Source organism: Bidens hawaiensis, unplaced genomic scaffold (genome assembly GCF_021521415.1).
Source record: "Bidens hawaiensis isolate Kalapana, Puna unplaced genomic scaffold, B.hawaiensis_p1.1 tig00001792_1, whole genome shotgun sequence".
In the NCBI taxonomy this organism is placed as follows: Eukaryota; Viridiplantae; Streptophyta; class Magnoliopsida; order Asterales; family Asteraceae; genus Bidens; species Bidens hawaiensis.
In genome coordinates, this window is record NW_027491100.1 from 209,024 (window position 1) to 231,892 (window position 22,869).

The 22,869-nt window shown below is 32.0% G+C and overlaps 2 long non-coding RNA genes across 3 annotated transcripts; both read right to left on the reverse strand.

Annotated features, from left to right (window-relative positions):
• Positions 1–709: 709 nt before the first annotated feature.
• On the reverse strand, positions 710–22,373 carry LOC143597331 (uncharacterized). Its single transcript, XR_013146880.1, has 3 exons — positions 22,346–22,373; positions 21,522–21,647; positions 710–880 (listed from the first exon to the last, which is right to left on the reverse strand). It is a non-coding gene; the product is annotated as an uncharacterized LOC143597331 (long non-coding RNA).
• On the reverse strand, positions 20,157–21,092 carry LOC143597339 (uncharacterized). 2 transcript variants are annotated; one of them, XR_013146884.1, is made up of 3 exons: positions 20,994–21,092; positions 20,289–20,420; positions 20,157–20,196 (listed from the first exon to the last, which is right to left on the reverse strand). It is a non-coding gene; the product is annotated as an uncharacterized LOC143597339 (long non-coding RNA). The 2 variants fall into 2 exon arrangements; XR_013146887.1 differs by lacking the exon at positions 20,994–21,092 and adding an exon at positions 20,512–20,554.
• Positions 22,374–22,869: the final 496 nt, after the last annotated feature.

A 22,869-nucleotide genomic window follows, 5' to 3' on the forward strand; every position in this document is an offset into this window, starting at 1 on the left:
ATATCAACAATTTTATTTGATGATGCATACCAAAGTGCTAGTTTCTTGAGAGTCCCCAAGTGTACGTTTATTCTTTTTTATTGGATAGCCCTTTGACATTATAAATTTTGAAACTTCGACCATAGAGCGTAATTTCTTGGTCGATGATTCATGCCTGTAAAACTGTGAAGGGATATTGTATATATGTTATGTCCATCATTTGATATTAAGAGAGTGTTCAGGTGGTTATGTAAAATTTTGTATTATAAAAGAACATTATCAATTTTGCCATTCTTTCTTGACCTTTGCTCTTCTATCCATCCTTCGAGCAGTTTCTACACTTACAAAAAATAAAATTACAGGATTGGAGCTAGAAAAAGAAATGGGTAGTACATCTCTACCATTACGGTTTTCAAAACGGCACTGTAAATACCTACGTTTAAGTAATGGCTATGATCCGAACCGGTGCACGAGGGTACCGAATGCCTCGTGTCCGCAAATGAACGTAACTCAAGTAAGAAACTTTGTACTAATAGGATTTAGTAATATATACCGAAACAGGAGATCATTAACTTTCGAAGATTAAGTTCTTCATTAAACTGAATAAAAAGGCATTAATTTTGTTATAAAAATAGATTCTGATTCCGAAACACAGTTATCCCATCAAACACTAATTATACCGTTGTTGTAAACTTGGCCAATTTGTTTATATATAATAATGAACGCGAAATGATATTTACGTAATCAAGTCAGACTGAAAAAGTTCAAGATTGATCACCTCATCCAAGGATTCAGTGTCCGTATGCCCCTGCTCAGAAAGGCGGATTGTGTTGCTAGAAGTACCTACCAAGATGGATTCCTTTAAAGTTCTCCGTTTCCTCTTTGATAGGGTTGATGATACCTGAGTTTGAAAAATAGCGATTAGTTTCCTCTTTAAACATGGCAAAATTACACCTAGCTGAGAGCAAGTGAACATTTTTATGAGACATTTTAAATTGTCCAACACAACATACACACTCACACATAGAGAAATTCGAAAAGAGGATAAATAAATAAAACTAACATTTTTAGATCACCATTTTCGTTTTCCGTTGGTTTGCACACTCGTAGGATTATCATATAAGGAACATCAAGAATGTTTTAGGTTATTCAGGTTAGTGTGTTCAGTAAAAAGAACGCATGATTAACAGATTAGTTAATCATAATTGAAATAGGACACAACTAGTTAGACTATATGGGGAATTTTGTGTTGTTTTAATTTTGTTAATTTTTTGTTTTGTTTAATATATTTCAGAAACTGTTTTACAATAAATTTATGAGGAAATAGAATACGATCAACCAAAAATATTTTGTGTTTCGAGACTTTGTGTTTAGTCCAATATTTTAAAAAACAAAGTGAAAAAATTTAATAGGTTCATAGACTGAGTCTATGAACACAGTCTATGAACCTTATGTTGTTCTTGGACTTGATTTAAAGTCTCTGGAGATGTAAAAATAAAAACCCAGGTTGATACAGTAATTTAAGAAAAAAAAATGTAACCGCTGTGAATTTAAATCATAATATCACAATATATCGGTATATATGAGCACTACCCGGCCAGTACCCACAAATAAAAAATACACACATTTAAATGTTAAGGTTTTAAACACACAAACCAGATAAAATCCCATAAGTGGTCCAATTGTCTTGGTTGCAGCACTCCAATAAAAAAAGACTCCATGTTTGGTGGTTAACGTGATACCATCCAGTTCGTTTAAAATGGACTGTTCGGGCAGGTGAATCATCTTAGGGCTGAGCTTAATCATCTTAGGGCTGAGCTTACTGGCTATGTCTGAATCAAAGCAGTCTAGAGGTGCGCCGGTGTACGGGACATAGTTTAGAGGAGCTGCAACAATCGGAACTTGATCAGCCCAATTCTGAAATCTGAAATCATAATTAAGGTTCACAAACAAAAATCAAACTATGCAAAACATGTGAAACTTGAAATAAATTAAAGAAAAGAATGGAGATATTGCAAAAGGTATGTGATCGGTATTTTAATAATTAATAAAATATTGTTTTTCGAAGATTCCATGTGGGGATGATGTTACTCGTCTTAATATAAGTGCTTAAGACCAATAACTCACCTGATTTTTAATTAAACTACAACATCTACATCGGTATACAATAAAACATTTATTAAGTCATGGCATCTTCATAAATTATGGATTGTAAAAAGCACATCAATTTGTAGTGTGTTCGTCATAATTATGCTCCCTTCATTTCTTTTGCTATTATAAAGCACAAAGAAGACACTTGTAAGTCGATTTCCTAGAGGCTTCACCCCTCATACCCGGCGTTCATTTTACATATACATATATGTTCTTATTCAAGATTATATTTCTTTATCGTTTCATGGATTTGAATTGTTTTTTATCGATTTACTTAAATCTCATACTTGAATAATATACCTTAGACGCCGTGACACAAACAAAATAAAACAATTTGAGTCTCTATTAGCAAAACTTGAAACTATCATGTGTTTGCCTTAGCGTGGATTAATTAATTGCATACTCATGAAAATAAAAATGTGTAGAAAAATACATGGCAGAAGAAGAGAAAGGAAGGGAAGCAACATATTACCCCTTTGCTGAGGTGGGATTGAACAAATACTCTTTAAAGTGACCACGTGATTTCCTAACCTTGCTACTTCTCCTAATTCGGCCCCGTCCACTGTATGTGTATGCTTATGAACCATTATATGTTCTTTAGAGCATAAACTCTTTCATGTTCACTACATCATTTCACCGATATAAATAAATACATAAAGAAAGAGAGAAATAAGTAAATCAAATAGGATCTACAAAGACCTAATAATATGACAATAATAAGAAAAACTTTAGAAACAAAATTTTAACACCTAATGATATAATAATAAAAAAATAAACATTAATTAGGAAATAAAGAGTAAGATTACCTCTTTTGAGAGGGTCGAGATATTGAAAAGGATATGACGAAGATCTAGAAACTAAGAGGACAAGGCGACCTTTATATAAGATTGTGGAAAGCCAAAGTTTTTTACGTTAAACGATGTGGGATGGGCCTGCTATATAAGATTGAGGAAAGGCAAAACTTTTGTTTGTTAAGCGATATGGGATGGGTATATTACTAACAATCAAACAATATAATCCAACTATTAGCCATCAACAATTTTAATAATAAACTTCTAAATTTAACTTAGACAATGAAATTAGAAAGTCATAATGCAATATCTATTCATCTTATTAAACTACCTATAGAAAACATACATACCAAAGAAAACAAAAGTGACTAAGGGAGCCACAACTTATTTTGAGCCCACTCAAGGAAATGCTACATTTGTGACATACCGAAAGAATTCTCTATCTTTAGCCGAATATAAGCAAGAGTTTTAATGTTGCCAATGAACATCGGCTTCGCTAAGAAAATTCAATATTTATGAAGCAATCCACTTGAATAAAATACCGTGTAAGAAACATTGAAGATATATAAGACACTATATCTCAAGTAAAGATTGCGTTAATAGAATTTTGAATCACCCGAAAGAGAAAGCAAATTATGCCACCAACAACATTCCTCAAACATACAATTCACAATAAATCACCATATTTAAACAAGAATAATAAAAACTTTTGTAAACTAAAGTGAAGAACTATAAATTCTGATATATGAAACTGTAATAAAGACAAAAGCTGGCTACCAAAATAAGAAACCGATTGCATACCATTTAAAAAAAATTGGAGTTCCTCATCTAATCCTTTTTAAACAAATAAACAAAACAAAATTAAGTAAACATTTATTTTTAAGAGGCTGAGCACTGGTATAGATGTTGTGCTATAATAAAAAATAAGTATTTATAAGACTTAAATACCTATAACTAGTACATGTAAGTAAGGTTGTCTCCATAATGTATTAATGGAAAGTGCAAGTCAAACTCTTTGTTTATTAATTAACTAAGTGAGGGTGGACAAACGATGTCAATCAGTTTAAAGATTGCTTTGTTTGATGAATTCACAATTACTTTTAGTTGTAAAATAATTTTGGATTATGCAATAAATGAAACAACTATAAAAATATATCAATTGGATAAACACATAGACATGAATCTTCACTTAATATTAATAAGAAATTAGTAATCACGGTAGTGGTCATGAAGATGCACGATACATAATCCAATTATATGGGATAACTGTCTACCTAATTACCTGTTCGTTATTATAAAACCTACATAAATCAATGATTAAAGGTAAACGGCGCAATAACTATAAGAAATTAATCCTAAATGTTGATGAGCACAAACCAATCACTTGATGATAGATGAGTATTCCATAAAAACAACCAATTAATCAATCAAAACAAACAAAAAGCATAATTAATCAAATAAATAATCAAAAGTCAATAAAATTCTAGCCAAGAATCACATATACATTCACTTCAAGCATAAGCCCTACACCTAAATTGGTCACAAGTTGTTTAGCCTTACCTCAGCATTGTGATTATTTAAAGGCAACAAGATAATTCAAATGAAAAATTCAAAACAAGTCTTGATTTAGTTCTTCTAACATAAATATCTTTATATCTTCACCAACCTTGAAATCAATTCAATCTAAAACCTGCATATGGGTATAAAATAAAGATAGATTTGTCAACACAAGGTTGAGTGAGTAAAACACTAGTTAATTAAATATTATATAATATAAAAAGAGCAAAACTATCCTTATGAGATATACAATCAAGCCATTAAGCAATTAATGGGTGTCGGTAAAACCATCACCTTGTGAAGTCGGCTTTGGCTACTACGACAGTCATATGATCATACTAATAATGTGTATAAGATGGACCTCTCCGAATGCGTCGTCACACCTCGACCAAAGGCGGCGAAACATGCCGGGGTGCAACGGATTGCCCATGAACAGATGACACTATTAAAGTGACAATATTTAAACAACACATTAATATCATTCAATCACCAAAAGTACACATCTTGTTCATACAAATAACACCAAATATAAGAATTTAATTGTTCATACTTCTAATAACCTAAACGGTCTCAAATAAGATAGCATCTTCGAACTCCGATCAACCGATACTTAAACCTGTGACAATGCATAAAATAATATTTGTCAACATGAATGTTGGTGAGCTATTTCATAGTTTTGACTATATATAATATGAGGCGAAATCCACAAACATATATGAGACTATAAATAAAAGCAACAATTGTGGTATATGAATCATGAGTAAATGAGGATCATTTCTAATCGGTAACAACCGACATACTCGGATAATGAGGCCCTATTCTACTAGCACAAGGCTAAAGTAGTTAGGGGTGCGTATGATCATACTTATTGAGGTTCCACAACAACATAAAAATAAACACTCTTGCACGTAAAGCATATGAAACATATAACACACAATAAAGCAAGTATTCTTAGTATCATAGACCCTAGAGTTTGTGGTTTGAGGATAGAGTGTAATAAATCATTCTTGTTTTGAATAAGTGTGCATGCTACCCCCAAAGTAAAAAAATAAACATGGGGATGAAATGTACTAACGTGAAATAAGTAACTTGAAAGATAGTTTGCGATAAAACGAGGAAGGGTAAGTTCAACTGGCAAGACCTAAATTAAAAAGGGTCTTGTGTTAGTAGATGGTTTTAAAAGCTTTAAAGTAAAATAACTTGACAAATAAATAAATCATTAAAGTTTGAGAGTTAAAGTGTAAATACAAAAGAATTAAAGTAATGGTACTCCAATCATTAGTTTTTACTTAATTTAAGGCCCCGTTACCGGTACCTCAAATTTGAACTTTGGATTTACTCATTCACATAGTCCTTATAATCAGAGTTAATAAAAAACATATGCGGAATATAAAAACTTACATAAACATTAAATTAATCCATAACTTGTCTTAGAACAAACACCTTGACTTTCAAAATATCGTAATATTAAACATAAACGTCCTGAGTCTTTCGATGCCAGCCTCTTATTCAATGCCACGTGTTCCCCTCAGGCGAGCTGCCTCATTCTAGTCACCTGCGTGCATACTAAAAGTCAGCTACGCTGAGTGAGTTCTAGTTAATCACATAACATACAATACATTCATAGCTACATACTTTCATACTTTCATTTATAATATACTTGCTTACCTTCGTACTTTCTTTCGTTCATATAATTACCTTACGTTTTAAAGAGCATTACGTCCTATAACCTTCGCATATATTATTAGGGTATGCAGCCCTTTAACCTTCGCATATATTATTAGGGTATGCAACCCTTTATCGTTCGCATATATTATTAGGGTATGCAACCCTTTATCCTTTGCATATATTATTAGGGTATGCAACCCTTTATCCTTCGCATATATTCTTAGGGTATGCAACCCTTTATCCGTCGCATATATTAGTAGGGTATGCAACCCTTTTACCTTACCTTCCCGTACATTTCATTATCATATCCATACATTTAATGCCATACACAACATAATCATACAGACTCCCTTATTCACATACTCATATCATACATACTACACTATACTTGCCTTAACAATACGTGAAATACCCGAAGGTCGTTCACGTACTGTCAAGCATACATACCTAACTATCACAATTGTCGTTAAGACATACACTTACCATTTAAGGTAAGTGTATTAACATTCACATTAAGTATGCACACAGCCCCGAAAACATAACAAGGAAATGGGGCTAGAAACTCACCTGGATCCTGTTGTGTTCGCCGTTAATCATTATTCCCTTCTTTAACTGAGCTCGGCTAACTGTCTTAAGGCATTTTCCATTAACATTTTAAATTATTTTCAAAGTTGGGCTCGTTTGCTAAGCCTAAGATAATAGGCCAGTTTGCTTTATATTAGATATGGCTTAGCCCAACTGTTCATTATGGTATCTGGGCCATTTGGATTTAGGCCCAAAACCCAACATAATGGGGTGGCCGAGAACCCTGCTTGACCGAAAACACATGTTTGGCCGAGAACTTGAGTTTTGACCGAGAACCCTGGTTGACCGAGAACCTTTGTTCCTGACCGAGATCCCTCATGGCCGAGAACCCTCATGGTTTGATCGAGAACTCTCAGTTTTGGCCAAAAACCCACAGGTCAGGTGTTTTCAGCTTATCAGCCTATTTTCTTGTTTCTTTCCTAGTCTAGCTAGCTGCTACAGGTGCATATCAAGGATTTTAACCACTTTTCTTCATCGTTCTCAACCGTTTAACCGCCCAATATCATCCCACTATCAAGATTTACTCGTTTATAGCATAAAGCTTGGACCTTTATCATAGAAACGTTCTTTACGCTAGACCTAGGGTTTCCTTCATGAACCATATCTAGCCATGAGTATATTACGTTCATTTTTAATCATCAAGTTGTTAACTTTATGTTTTATCTAGACCCGATCTAGTCTATGTTCAAGTTTCATGGCTATCCGTTCATAAAAACGTAAGCTTAAGGATCAAGAACATACCTTTAATCGTTTGCTAGGTCACGGCTAGCTTGATGCGTGGTCTTGGACTTGTTATCTTGCTTGTATTATCAAAGGTCTAACGTTGCTATAATCGGTTTAAGGTTTGGATGGTGGCCGACGGCTATGCGAGGTGTTTTAGGCTTAAGTGTGTGTTTTATGGTGTAGGCAAGAGTGTAGAATGGATGGAAATGGAAAGATTTAGGTTTTAAGGGGTATTTATACTCCTTTAAGCCCATGGACCTAAGACCCATCTTTCCTTTTTGGTCCATAATTATCTCCATCTAATTAGCCTACTTATCTTTCCCTTTTTACCATTTTACTATTTATTTATAAACTCAAGTAAACTTTTCCATCATAACGAGTCAATATTCATTATTATTATTATTCGAAATTTTTGGGATGTTACACTTAACCTTTGTTAAGTAAATATTTGGGTATAATTGCAATATCGCAAAGTTAAATAGATACCTTAACTAGATTTTACGGGTATTCAGATTTGTAGGTTCAAGTCTTGATAATTGGTCAAGCTCGAAGCCGATATTCCAAAGTATTAAATTTTATTAGATAACTCAATGAAATCAAAGAAGCTTAACCAAGTTGTTAGTTCTATTAAGAAGAACCTCAACGTCCGTCAAGCGAGTGTTTGGTTTTTCGGTCCAACCTTGTCTTGCTAGATGTACCTACCAAGATGGATTCCTTTAAAGTTCTCCATTTCCTCTTAGGGTTTGATGGTACCTGAGTTTTAAAAAATTAGCGATTATTACTACACAGCGACACTTGCTCGACTAACCATCAAGAAGAATAATACGTAGGTGTTGGGCTCATGCGTTAGACAGCATTGCCACATAGTTCACACATCCAAGATGATCAGTTTTTACATCCTCATCATCACTACCCACATTTGCTTCTTTTATCACACACTGCATTTACATTATTGTGAACAACATAGGAGAAGAATACAATTAAAGAATAATGATTAAAACATATTTATTTAATATAAAAATAAAAGTTATTTAAGATGATATCTTTATAGTTACATCCAATGCTTACGTTAGACTCATAAAGTCTGTCTGCAATATAGGATCGCTTCTTCACACTAAAATTGGCTGACTCGAGATTCTGATTATTGGTTTCTTTTGCACTGCGGTTCTCAACTTCCATAGTAGTACCGAAAGATGTCATATTTTCAGCCTGAGCAAGAGATAACTCCAAGGAGACATTTTAGGAAATAATTTCATCTTTTTATTAGAAACTCATTTTTAACCAAAAATAAAGATTTTTTTAGGAATGAATTTCAAATTACTTTTAAAATGTATGTCACAAAATATAAAATACAACAAATCCCACTATTTCGGGTTTCAATATCTTTAATTTCAATAAATTAGTTATATTGACATTATTTATATCGGGTTTTTTTATATGTTACGTTTTTTAGAAAGCGATGTAGTCTCAAAGAAATACAACATCAAATTTTATTATGGTAATTGGTTATTAAGAATGATGTATCTGTTAATATTCAAAATTTAAAGTTATGTTTTATCAATTAGCTTGAACTATTTTAAATTAATATATTTAATAAAATATGACTTTACTAAAATTATTGGGTCATCAAACTTAACTAAAATTGTCTATGAATTAAGGTGAATATCAAATTTTGAGTTTAAACATAATTAAATAAAATCGTATAACTACTCTATTAAAAATAAAATCATATAACAAATGGAAGACATGAAACATTTTTTAAATTTCAATAAAATAGTATAACCAATCGTATAACTAATCTACAAATACAACTAAAATTTTCAATAATATTTCATACTATTTTAATATTTCGAATAAAATTGGAAAAAAAATATTTTTTTTCAAATATGACTTTACCATGATTATTTGTAGATAACTATGGAAATCTACAATTAAGGATTATTAGTTGTTTATCAATATAGTTCAGAATAACAATTGGTTATCAATTTTTTTGGAAGATAACAATTACCTTTTATACGGAAGATATCAATATATATAAATATAAAGTTTATGTTAATATTACTAATAATTCATTTTTAAAAAAATGTGTAATTATCAACCATTAACTTAATTAAGTTAGAGTTTTATATGGAAGATATCAATAATTTTCAAACTAATTTCTATAACTAACAGGTCAATTTATTTTACAAATATCCCCTAATTTTAAACTTCTTCAAATATCCCTTAATTTTAGGGGAATAGTATTTAAAATTTAAAAATAAAATTCCTTATTTACTATTTTCAATACTATATATAACACACAACCTTCTGTCATCTACTATCTCACACACACTGAAATTAACTACATAATAACTATGGCAAACAGCTGGTTAGTATGTTTTTTTTCATATTCGTCCCATTTGCATTCCTTATCTATTACTTTCAACTATTTTATATGCTTAACTAATTTCTATAACTAACAGGTCAATTTATTTTACAAATATCCCCTAATTTTAAACTTCTTCAAATATCCCTTAATTTTAGGGGAATAGTATTTAAAATTTAAAAATAAAATTCCTTATTTACTATTTTCAATACTATATATAACACACAACCTTCTGTCATCTACTATCTCACACACACTGAAATTAACTACATAACAACTATGGCAAACAGCTGGTTAGTATGTTTTTTTTTCATATTCCTCCCATTTGCATTCCTTATCTATTACTTTCAACTATTTTATATGCTTATAAGATTGTTAATTGTAATAAATTAAAAAAACCTTGAATTATTTCAATACAGATCGGTCGGTGATAGGAAAATCATTATGCTGAATCAACTTCCCTCATCAAAGGACTTTATGCAAGACTTAATCATCCAAGTGCGTGTGATCCGACTTTGGGAAAATCATATTTTTGATAAACCCCAACAACTAATCTCAAAGGACATGGTCTTAATTGATGAAGACGTATGTTATGTTATGTGTTTACATATATATGTGTTAGTTTCATTATATTTTTCGTTTATATTGCCTTTATAAATTGATATTAATTCATTTTATATGCTAGGGAAATATGGTCCATGGGAACATACTAAAACAATTTATATACAAGTTTGAGAGTGTTACATCATAAAGAATGTTTCGGTTGATGACTACAATACTAAATACAAGTATGTGGATAATGAAAAAAAGGTCAATCTCTTCCTGAAATCAACTGTTGCACCTTGTGAAGATTTTGGTGGTGATTTACACAGATTCAAGTTTCAAAGCATTGATACGCTTATTGACATGGTTACTAAACCGAACACCATTGTTGGTAAGTATTATGTTACTCAATAAAAATATATACATTTGACTGATTGATGAAAAATAATTATAAATCATAAAATTTCAACCTTTTTTTCTTATTTTTTTAAAAAACTTAATTTATGGTTTTGTCAACCCATGTCGTATGCTTATGAATACAAAAAAATATTTTTTAACATTTAATTGATTGTTTGGGTAAAATATAAGCAATTAATCAATTACCAGCAATTACTATTATTTAAATGACTGTTAGTATTTTCGGTTATGCCAAAATGTTAGGTCCAAAAAGTTTAATCAATCTATTTTCGGTTAACGAAACCATAACCGAATCTTAAATTTTGATTAGTCAGTTATGACTTAACCGAACTGTTAGTAACAGTTCGGTTAAGTAGGTTATTTGTATCTTTAATATTGGGTATATATTAATATTTATAGTAATTAAATTTTGTATCTTTAATATAAGGCATATTCTCTAAGTAGTAAAAATAAGAAAACCCTTTTTAGTATTTGAATATTTAATCTAAAAAAGTAATGAAATTTGTAATTTTTAATCTAACCGAACTGCGTGTGTTTGTGGATATTATTTATAGATGTTAATTATTAATAATAATACGATTTTTACATCTAATTTTTTGCAATATAGATGTGATTGGCGTTGTAGATAAATATGAACCAATTGAAGACAAAATCAAATCTAATGATGTTGAGACTGAGATGATGTATCTAACATTAAAGGGTTTGAGGTAACTTCATTTTTATTTTAAATTTTAATAAATATTAAATTTTTATATGATAAAACTTGCTCACATTTTTTAAAAACAACAAGGAATTACCTTTAACTCTATGGGGATCATACGCGGTTGACATGTCAAATTATATTTTGTCAAATCTTGATCAAGCACCCGTAGTTGTCGTGTTACAATTTGGGTTATTCAAGATGCGTGAAGGTTTGATATGTTGATTATTTCTTATTGATAATGTTAAACTTAGATACCTTTTATATTTATAATTTTTTTGACAACTTTATTATTTTTTGTTTATTTCAAGGGTGTCCTGCTATTTCCAATTCACTTAATGTTAGTAAAATGTACATCAACGAAGACATACATGAAATCAATGAATTCAAGATGAGGTTTTGTTTTCATTTATATTTACTACCCGTTGTTTTTTTGTTAATTAGTATAAAATTTATTTCACATTTTATATAATATTTATTTGTCGTTTATTAGGTATCTTGGTTCATTTCCTTTTGAACCTTCATCAAGTAGCCGTCTTTCTGCACCAACTATTCGTGTTCCCTTTCGCAAGGAGTTTCTTAACTCAACCGAGTTCTGTCATATCATTGAACTCGAAGAATTTTATAAGGTAACTTGATTTGTACAAAACATTTTTAATACTTCATTACTAAAATTTGTGTTTCCATGTTTTTTCAGCCTAAACAGGTTATTATATATGGAAAGATTCTTCCTATGTATGGAAAATGCAGTTGTATTAATTGAGTTTCAAGGTTTGCACAAAGTTGGTCAAAGATCCTGTCAGCAATGAAGGTGAAATTGAGGGATCACCTATTCTGAATCAGTTTCGTGTTAAGTATATTTGTAACAAAAAGTGAAAGGGCGCTACTATTGAAGCTGTACCATGGTTTTTAAATTTTGTCCTTAATTCTAGTCTTTTAATAATATATCTATGGTACAACTACTTTTTGTTTTATCTTTACTAAAATTAATATTTGTCCATATATGTAGGTATCGTATTAATCTTGCAGTCCAAGATGCCACTGGGGTTGTTGATTTGTGTTTATGGGAGGGGCATGCTAATCGACTTCTTAAGATTAGTGCTTATGAATTGCTGCTCAAAGTCATAAATGAATGTTTATTAAAGAATTAAATACTTTTGTTTATGTTCGTACTTTATACACATAAATTGTTATTAATAGTTAATTACTAAATTATGCGTAGGGGCCTCCTGATTCGGACCTATTTCCCGAGGAACTGAAGAACCTTGAGAATAAACTGTTTGCTTTCAGGATTTCTGTTAATCAGTTTAATTTGGATAGACAAGGCTCTCATATTAATATGCTTTTATATTAGCGGAACTTCAAAAGAAAGTTAACTCCAACCAGGTACTAACCATCAGTTTGGTTCAACAAAATTTGTCTTGTGTTTTGGTTAATAATTATTGATAAATATTTTCCTCATTTTTATACATTTCTACAATAATTTGATCAACATTCCTTCAATATGTCCGAGGGAATCTTAAAATCTTTTAAAATTATTTGGAAGTTGATTGAATTGGAAATGAAATCCATTAAAAAATTTACCTAATGTAAATTCAAATGTAATTATTTATTTTACATTAGGTAATTTAACTCCTTTTTTTTTTGTATTTAATTATTTTTTAATAGCTCCTGTATTTGTGGCTTATAACTTTAATTTACAAAATTAATTGTCTTTTATTTTCATCAATATCTTAGTATGCTTCAATTGTTATTTTAAACTTTCCATGGTCGACCAACGCTTTAACATATAGATTTTTTTTTGGTAAATTTCAATTCAATTGATATTCAAATATATAATCTTTCTTAAATTCGTTTGTTTAATTCATTCAATAGCATCAAGAATCCGACTCCACTGCTGCTGATGCGTCCGCTTACACGTTTAGTGTAAAGGTATGTCACTTTTCATTTTAAGTTACTTTCCTCTATTATACAAAAACAATAAACTAATATACAAAATTTGTTTTTTACCACATCCGTTTATATTTTGTGTTTGACAGATTTGTTAATTCATATATTTTGTATTTATTTGAATAGGATGTTATCTCGGTGACCGATGAAAATCTAAAAGCAGTGGAAAAAAGCACTGGAAAGACCATCGCATCCAACAATGAGAAGAATTCCCCGACCTGCTCAACTTCAACTTTAAAAAGAAATCTTATTGATGTGGATGATACCCCGACTCAGTCTATAACCAAGTCTCAGTCGGTGGCAACTGTTGGTCGTGAACAAAATGGCAAGCCCAAGCTCTTGATTCCCAAAATGGGAAATTGAGGAAACCCCTCATTTAACCATTGTTAATTTATTTGCATGGTCTGCTTTGAATGCTTTGAATTTGGCGTATTTATCGATAGTTGGGCTTTTTTGGTTTATGCACGCACTATTTTAAATTTAATATTCAAATGGTTTATGTTTTAATTATTTTATGTTTTAATTGTTACGGTTTATGGTTTTATTATTTCTTTACAAAATGTTGTAATGTTCAATAACATGTTTTTAATTATAATAAAATTTTACGAATTTGTAAACAATAAATAGTACTATTATGTCTTCCTACTAAGAATTGTATTTTTTACAATAACTAGGAGTATACTATTTGACTTTACATTAAACAACAAAAGTTCATAACACAAAATTTAAGAAGACATTTTCATGACATTACCAATGGTATTAATTCTATATTTTATCTTATTAAGATTACTTTATCACTTTCAATAACTTATTTGTTAATTATGATCTATACATAAACAATGGGAAGTCAAATCTATACTTAAACTTAGATTTTTTTCCCTTAGTTGTCTAAAACACAAGAAGACCTTTTCAAGACATTACCAATGGTTAGTGATTTACGTTACGGTTTATTATACACAATATTGGTTATCTATTTACCATCGACTTTTTTTCATGCAAATTCAAATATTTAGGTCTTTTAAATTTAATTAATCTAAACTTGATTTTTTTTCTTTAGCTGTCAGAAATGCACGAAGACCTTTTGAAGACGTAAGTACCAATGGTTAGTAATTTTTCTTTTACACTACAGTTTATTATACTCACCATTGAGTATCAATATACCATTTACTTTTTTCATGCAAGTACAAACATATGGGTAATATATTGGGTATTACACGTGCTCAACATGCACGAAAGGTTCAAAAGCTAAATTTAGACAATAAGAAACAAAAACGTATCTCACCGTCATCAAGCATTCAACCAAAAACTCTACGCCATAGCATATCTCACACAAATAAACAAGAGTAACATAATTATTCCCATCAAATTCAATCTTCACTTATAATCAAACTAAAACTAACTATTCCTTTTTTTATTTATCGAATTCTAGGTATTCAAATTGATGTTTCCGTCTCACAAGGTAATCGTAGATCGAGGAAACATTATTGGATATGAAAACGGGTAGAAAAATATCAACCACATCAAATATCCGGTCTTGAAGTACAAGTTAGTCTTCTCTAACGACACAACAGTCAAATCAACAGCCTCAAGTAATTGCTATTGATATTTTTTCCGGCGTGTCTAAAGGTTGTTAAACAACAACTACTTACGTTGTTCCTCATATAGTTTGTTCATTACTTTATTTTATTAACTTTATAAAATTATAATCAGATTACTTGGATCCTAGTGATCAAAATGTTGTATGTGCGATATGACATGCAAAACTTTGGAAAGATGAAGCGAAGAGGGGACAAAACAAAATTGCAAAAGGAAGATGCTCGTTATGCTGCCGTTATGGGAAGGTCGAATTACCATAATATATCCCATCCAACCCTGGATATGAAAACCTATTTCGAGGCATTGACGCAACAAGCAAATATTTTTTTAAAAACATTAGACGTTACAACTCGATGTTTTCTTTTACTTCAATGCGAGGTAAAATCGATAGAACCATTAATCGAGGAAAGTGTCCATTTGTATTCAGGTTGAGTGGTCAAAATTACCATTACATTGGAAGCCTTCAACCTGAACCCGATGCAAACCCAAATTCTCACAGTTATACATATATGACACCGACAACGAGCTTACAAACCGACAAAAAATATTTGGGTATGTAATCACACTTACAACTATACAACAAAATATCTTTGTTTTAGTACCACGTCACTTTCTTATGCATGCGATATTACATTTGTGAAAATTTGGGTATATATTCATATTTATGTGTTTCATGTTGTTTTTCAGTAACTCTAAGAATATGTCAGCTGAGGCTGTAAATACAATGGATCTTCAGATTATTCAACGTTTAAAAGAAATGTTAGATTCACAAACTGTTTTTAGTTAAGACGTATAGAATGGCAAGAGATTCTTTTCAAGAAAACCCTCATATAGATTTAAAATTACGTCTTATTGCAAACCGAAAAAAGGATGGAAGAACTTACAACCTACCAACAACATCTGTAGTTGCAACTTTAATCGTAGGAGACATTTCCGACTCTCTTGAGCCTCGTGATATTCTTGTAACTACTATGGGCAGGATAATAATACCTATAAGTGAACTACATCCTTCATATATCCCGTTTTAATATCCAATCATATTTACTAACGGTGAAGATGGCTATTGAGTTGACACATATCATACAGGTGTTAACAAGGGTGATGACAGCAAACGACCTTTTTACTACAATGAGTGAATGGTTCGACTTTAGGATTCAAGATAGGCTCAATCAGTTCTCAATTCTTTTAAACTCAAGGAGGTTGTTACAACAGTTTTTAGTTGACGCTTATACGATGATTGAAAGAGAGAGGGTTTTTTTTATACGTAGTCAACAAACAAAACTAAGATTATCAACATACGAGAACCTCATGAATCTAAGAGATCAGGGAACATCCAGTGTTTCAAAAGTGGGTCGCACCTTCATATTACTTTCGTCGTTTACATGAGGTGCTCGGTATATGACTCAAAACTATCTGGATGCTATGACACTATGCAAATGGTTTGGATACCCTAATTTTTTTATAACCTTAACGTGCAACCCAAAGTGGCCCGAAGTTATAAGATTTTTTAAAGACACCAATCTTAACTCAGAGGATAGGCCCGACATCTTGTGCAATTTTTTAAATTTAAGCTTGACGCCCTGTTAAACGACCTAAAGGATAAAGCGGTCCTCGGCAAAGTACAAGCAGGTATGAATCCTTTACATATGTTTCTTTCATCGTATTTTCTAATATAAGAGTATTACAGTTTTGTAGAAACATATAATTGAAACCTATTAATGTTTTTATTTATAAACAAACTTTTCATGCAGTTGTTTATACAATTAAATTTCAAAAGCGTGGTTTGCCTCATGCTCGTATGTGCTTATTTATGCATGCCGATCATAAGCTTCCCGATGTAGAACACGTTGACCCTTTTATTTCTGCGGAGATTCTTGATAAGAATGAGGACCTTGAATTACATTACATTGTGAGTGAATTGATGATTCACAGTCCATGTGGTGCCCATAATCCAACTTGCTCGTGCATGTTTGACAACAAATGTTCAAAAGAATTCCAAAAGAACTTTCGCGATGCAACATCTGTCAATTCACAAGGTTATCCCCTGTATAAAAGACGCGATTCTGGTCAATTTGTTCAAAACGGAGACATTCAATTAGATAACAGAAGTGTAGTCCTTTATAACAAGTACCTATTAAAACGATATCAAGCACACATTAATGTTGAATGGTGCAATCAGGGGTCATCTATAAAGTATTTGTTTAAATACATCAACAATGGACCTGATCGGGCTACTGTTTATTTTCCCAAAAACGACACACAAGCAATTGTGGAACAACCAGAGGTTGATGAGATCAAACAATTTTATGATTGTCGTTATTTATCTGAAACTGAGGTAGGTTGGCGTATTTTCGGCTATGATGTTCATTACATGATGCCTTTTGTTACCCGCCTACCTTTCCATCTTCCTGGACAACAGCAATATTTTATGGTGCGGATGATGATCTTGATAATGTCTTGGAAAAAGTTGAAAGCGTCTCCTCTTCCATGTTTACTGCTTGGATGACGTGCAACAAAAAGTATGCTAACGCGCGTAAATTGAGTTACTTTGAATTACCTACCGAATTTGTTTGGCATGCTCAACCCCGTCATTGGGAACCAAGAAAATCGGGGTTTTCCATAGGAAGAATTCATGTTGTGTCTCCTGCTGCTGGGGAAGCGTACTTGTTACGAATTCTTTTGAACATAGTTAAAAGGTCCGGAATCGTTTGAAGAAATCCATACCGTTAACGGTCGTTTTCAACCTTCGTTTAGAGACGACAACTATTCTCTTGGATTGTTAGAAGACGATCAAGAATACATTGAGGCAATTGAAGAGGCAAGCCATTCATCGTTGGGTCACGGAGTATGCACGTTGTTCGCTACAATGTTGTCAACTGACAGCCTTCCAAGACTAGAGCATGTCTGGATAAATACATGGAAATGGTTTTCTGATGACATTCTCTACAACCAACGACGTCTTTTAAAGTCACCAGGTATCAATATTGTTGAAGTTAGTTATACAATCTTTATATCTATATATATAGTCATTAATATTTGGAAAATAATTTTTTATTCAATTTTAACAGAGTTATCGCTAACCGAAGATCAAATCAAGAACCTCACTTTATTTGAGATTGAAAAAATCTTGCTGCACAACAACTCAAGCTTAAGAAAATATCAAACCATGATTTTCCCCGATGCCGAGTATATATCTATTGCATCTAAAAGTTTGATTCAAGAAGTGTTGTCATCCGATCAAAACTTGCTAAAAGTAGAGTTCCAAACTCTATTTAATTCAATTACTAATGAGCAAAAAAATGTTTTTTATCATATAATGATGGTTGTTCAACATAATAAGGGGGTTTGTTCTTCGTATATGGTTATGGTGGAACTGGTAAAACGTACTTATGGAAGACCTAATCAACTGCCATAAGATCAAAAGGCGAAATCGTCCTAGTGTTGCTTTAAGTGGAATTGCTTCGTTATTGTTAACCACAGGTAGCACAACACATTCCAGGTTTCATATTCCGATAAATCTTAATGAGGATTCTACTTGCTACATTGATCCACGTACTGATGAGGCGCAATTATTAGAAAAAACCGAATTAATAATTTGGGACGAAGCTCAAATGCACCACAAACATGGTTTTAAAGCACTTGACAGGTCTTTAAAAGATGTTAAATCTTCTAATTTGCTATTTGGAGGAAAAGTTGTTGTATTTGGAGGAGACTTTCGACAAATTTTACCAGTAGTTCAAAAGGGCACTAGACAACACATTGTAAACGCCTCTCTATGTTCTTCTTACATTTGAAGTGAATGCAATGTCTTTAGATTAACAAAACACCTAAGGTTAACTATGGGTACGCTGTCATCTGATGTTGAGGAAACCGGATTATTTGCTAAATGGATTTTAAATATAGGTGAAGGTACTGTTGTGGTCCTAATGATGGTGTTGCAACGATAGATATACCTGGCGATCTACTTATAAAAGATTCAGTTGATCCTACATCAAAATTTTTTGGCTTTTTATATCCTGATATTCTATAGAATTATGAGAACCAACATTATTTTCAGGATAGAGCAATACTGGCACCAACAAACGAAAATGTTGATGAGATTAATGATAGTTTGCTCAAGTTTTTTCCAAGTCATGAAGTCGAGTACTTAACTTCAGATATCATATGCAGTTCAGATATATCAATGACACTGTTGATATAGCTTTATGCTCTCCTGAATTGCTTAATGGTCTAAGAATATCCGGACTACCAAACCACAAACTGGTGCTAAAAGTTGGTGTTCCTGTTATGCTCCTTAGAAATCTTAACTAGAAAGAAGGCTTATGTAATGGTACTCGACTACATATTATATCTTTAGGTACTCGTGTATTTGAAGCCAAAATTATTTATAGAACTAACATTGGTCATAGAGTTTTGATTCATAGATCGCCACTGACTCCATCAGACAATTAAATAGCCTACAAAATTCAAACAAGACAATTTCCCCTTGCAGTATGTTTCGAGATGACGATAAACAAAAGCCAAGTTCAATCGTTATCAAGGGTAGGTTTGTATTTAAAAGATTCTGTGTTCTCATATGGACAACTATATGTCGCCTTGTCAAGAGTTACAAGTAGGTGTGGGCTAAAGATTCTTATTCTTGATAACAAGGTAATCTAGTAATAACAACGACATTTATATTGCATTAAATCGAATGGTGTTTTACAATCTAGAAACGGATATATTAATAAGTATAGCAGGTACTATTCAAATGGCACGTCGTTTCATTAAGAAGGTTACACAACCGTTAGACGCCCTTTGTGTTTTGCTCTATTCTGTTTCTAAACACGGTTCTATACTTACAATACATATGGTCTTTATATTACTACATGTCTTAACCCCCAATAATAAAAAAAATATAACATAATATAATGTATCTTATTAACATAAATAAGCAAGCTGATGATGGCCCAGCCTTTTAATTTGACTAATGGGATAATATTCACCCCTTAATCTATTGAAAGCTAGTAATCTTGGTTCTTCAATTAGCAGTAGTGGGTTCTTCAATCAACAGCAGTGGGTTCTTCTTCCCCGTTGAAGTAGCGTTCAAAGTCTTCAAATTTATCCAAGTGTTTCAAAGCATCCAAGTTGTATTCATTATCTTCTTGACCATGAATTGGCGTATTATTATTCTAAGGAACAAGGGACAAAAGAGCTACTGAATTCGATAAATTTGGTTATGAATAATTATAGTATATCAATAATTTTATTTGATCATACATACCAAAGTGCTAGTTTCTTGAGAGTCCCCAAGTGTACGTTTATTCTTTTTTGTTGGATAGCTCTTTGACATTATAAATTTTGTAACTTCGACCATAGAGCGTAATTTCTTGGTCGATGATTCATGCCTGTAAAACTGTGAAGGCATATTGTCTATGTGTTATTCCATCATTTGATATTAAGAGAGTGTTTAAGTGGTTATGTAAAATTTTGTATTATAAAAGAACCTTATCAATTTTGCCATTCTTTCTTGACCTTTTCTCTTCTATCCATCCTTCTAGCAGTTTCTACACTTACAAAAATACAGGATTGGAGCTAGAAAAAGAAATGGGTAGTACAATTCTAACCATTACGGTTTTCAAAACGGCACTGTAAATACCTATGTTTAAGTAATGGCTACGATCCGACCCGGTGCACGAGGGTACCGAATGCCCCGTGTCCGCAAATGAAGGTAACTCAAGTAAGAAACTTTATACTAATAGTACAGAAACTGGAGATCATTAACTTTCGTAGATTAAGTTCTTGATTAAACTGAATAAAAAGGCTTTAATTTTGTTAAAAAATAGATTCTGATTCTGGAACACAGTTATCCCATCAAACACTAATTATACCGTTGTTGTAAACTTGGCCAATTTGTTTATATATAATAATGAAGGCGAAATGATATTTACGTAATCAAGTTAGACTAAAAAAGTTCAAGATTGATCACCTCATCCAAGGATTCAGTGTCCGTATGCCCCTGCTCAGAAAGGCGGATTGTCTTGCTAGAAGTACCTACCAAGATGGATTCCTTTAAAGTTCTTTGTTTCCTCTTTGATAGGGTTGATGATACCTGAGTTTGAAAAATAGCGATTAGTGCTACACTCGCTCAAATCACCTTTAAGAAGAATAGGGGGAGTTGAACTCATGCCTTAGATAGCATTGCCACAGAGGTCATGTATCCAAGACGATAAGTTTTTTACGCTTACCATTGGTATGGTTGGTAGGCTAAATGAAATTGGGTCAGCCTCATTAACATTCACATCATCAGTAGCTGCATTTTTTTCTTTTACGTCGCCCTACATTTTGAGGGTTTTGAACAACATATCATGGAAATAGTAAATAATGCAACTATATATCTAATTAAGAAGAGTATAATGAAAATATGTATATGATAAAAGCAAAAATATTTAGCATAAAAAGTAAAGTTTATTCGGAAAATGGATATGATTGTTGTATAATTACACATAATGCTTACATTAGATTGTTCGGCAACGGAATTGGTCTGCTTCTCATTAAAATCGTCGAGACAGGGATTGTTGGTTTCTTTTGCATTGCACTTCTCTGGTTCCAAAGTGGTTAAACATGGCAAAATTACACCCAACTGAGAGCAAGAGATCATTTTTATGAGACATTTTAAATTGTCTAACACAACATACACACTCACACATAGAGAAATTCGAAAAGAGGATAAATATGTAAAACTAACATTTTTAGATCACCATTTTCGTTTTCCGTTGGTTTGCACACTCGTAGGATTATCATATAAGGAACATCAAGAATGTGTTAGGTTATTCAGGTTAGTGTGTTCAGTAAAAAGAACGCATGATTAACAGATTAGTTAATCATAATTGAAATAGGACACAACTAGTTAGACTATATGGGGAATTTTGTGTTGTTTTAATTTTGTTAATTTTTTGTTTTGTTTAATATATTTCAGAAACTGTTTTACAATAAATTTATGAGGAAATAGAATACGAACAACCAAAAATATTTTGTGTTTTGAGACTTTGTGTTTAGTCCAATATTTTAAAAAACAAAGTGAAAAAATTTAAAAGGTTCATAGACTGAGTCTATGAACACAGTCTATGAACCTTATGTTGTTCTTGGACTTGATTTAAAGTCTCTGGAGATGTAATAATAAAAACCCATGTTGATACAGTAATTTAAGAAAAAAAAATGTAACCGCTGTGAATTTAAATCATAATATCACAATATATCGGTATATATGAGCACTACCGGGCCAGTACCCACAAATAAAAAATACACACATTTAAATGTTAAGGTTTTAAACACACAAACCAGATAAAATCCCATAAGTGGTCCAATTATCTTGGTTGCAGCACTCCAATAAAAAAAGACTCCATGTTTGGTGGTTAACGTGATACCATCCAGTTCGTTTAAAATGGACTGTTCGGGTAGGTGAATCATCTTAGGGCTGAGCTTAATCATCTTAGGGCTGAGCTTACTGGCTATGTCTGAATTAAAGCAGTCTAGAGGTGCGCCGGTGTACGGGACATAGTTTAGAGGAGCTGCAACAATCGGAACTTGATCAGCCCAATTCTGAAATCTGAAATCATAATTAAGGTTCACAAACAAAAATCAAACTATGCAAAACATGTGAAACTTGAAATAAATTAAAGAAAAGAATGGAGATATTGCAAAACGTATGTGATCGGTATTTTAATAATTCATAAAATATCGCTTTTTGAAGATTCCATGTGGGGACAATGTTACTCGTCTTAATATAAGTGCTTAAGACCGATAACTCACCTAAGCTACATCATCTACATCAGTATACAAAATAACATTTATTAAGTCATCGC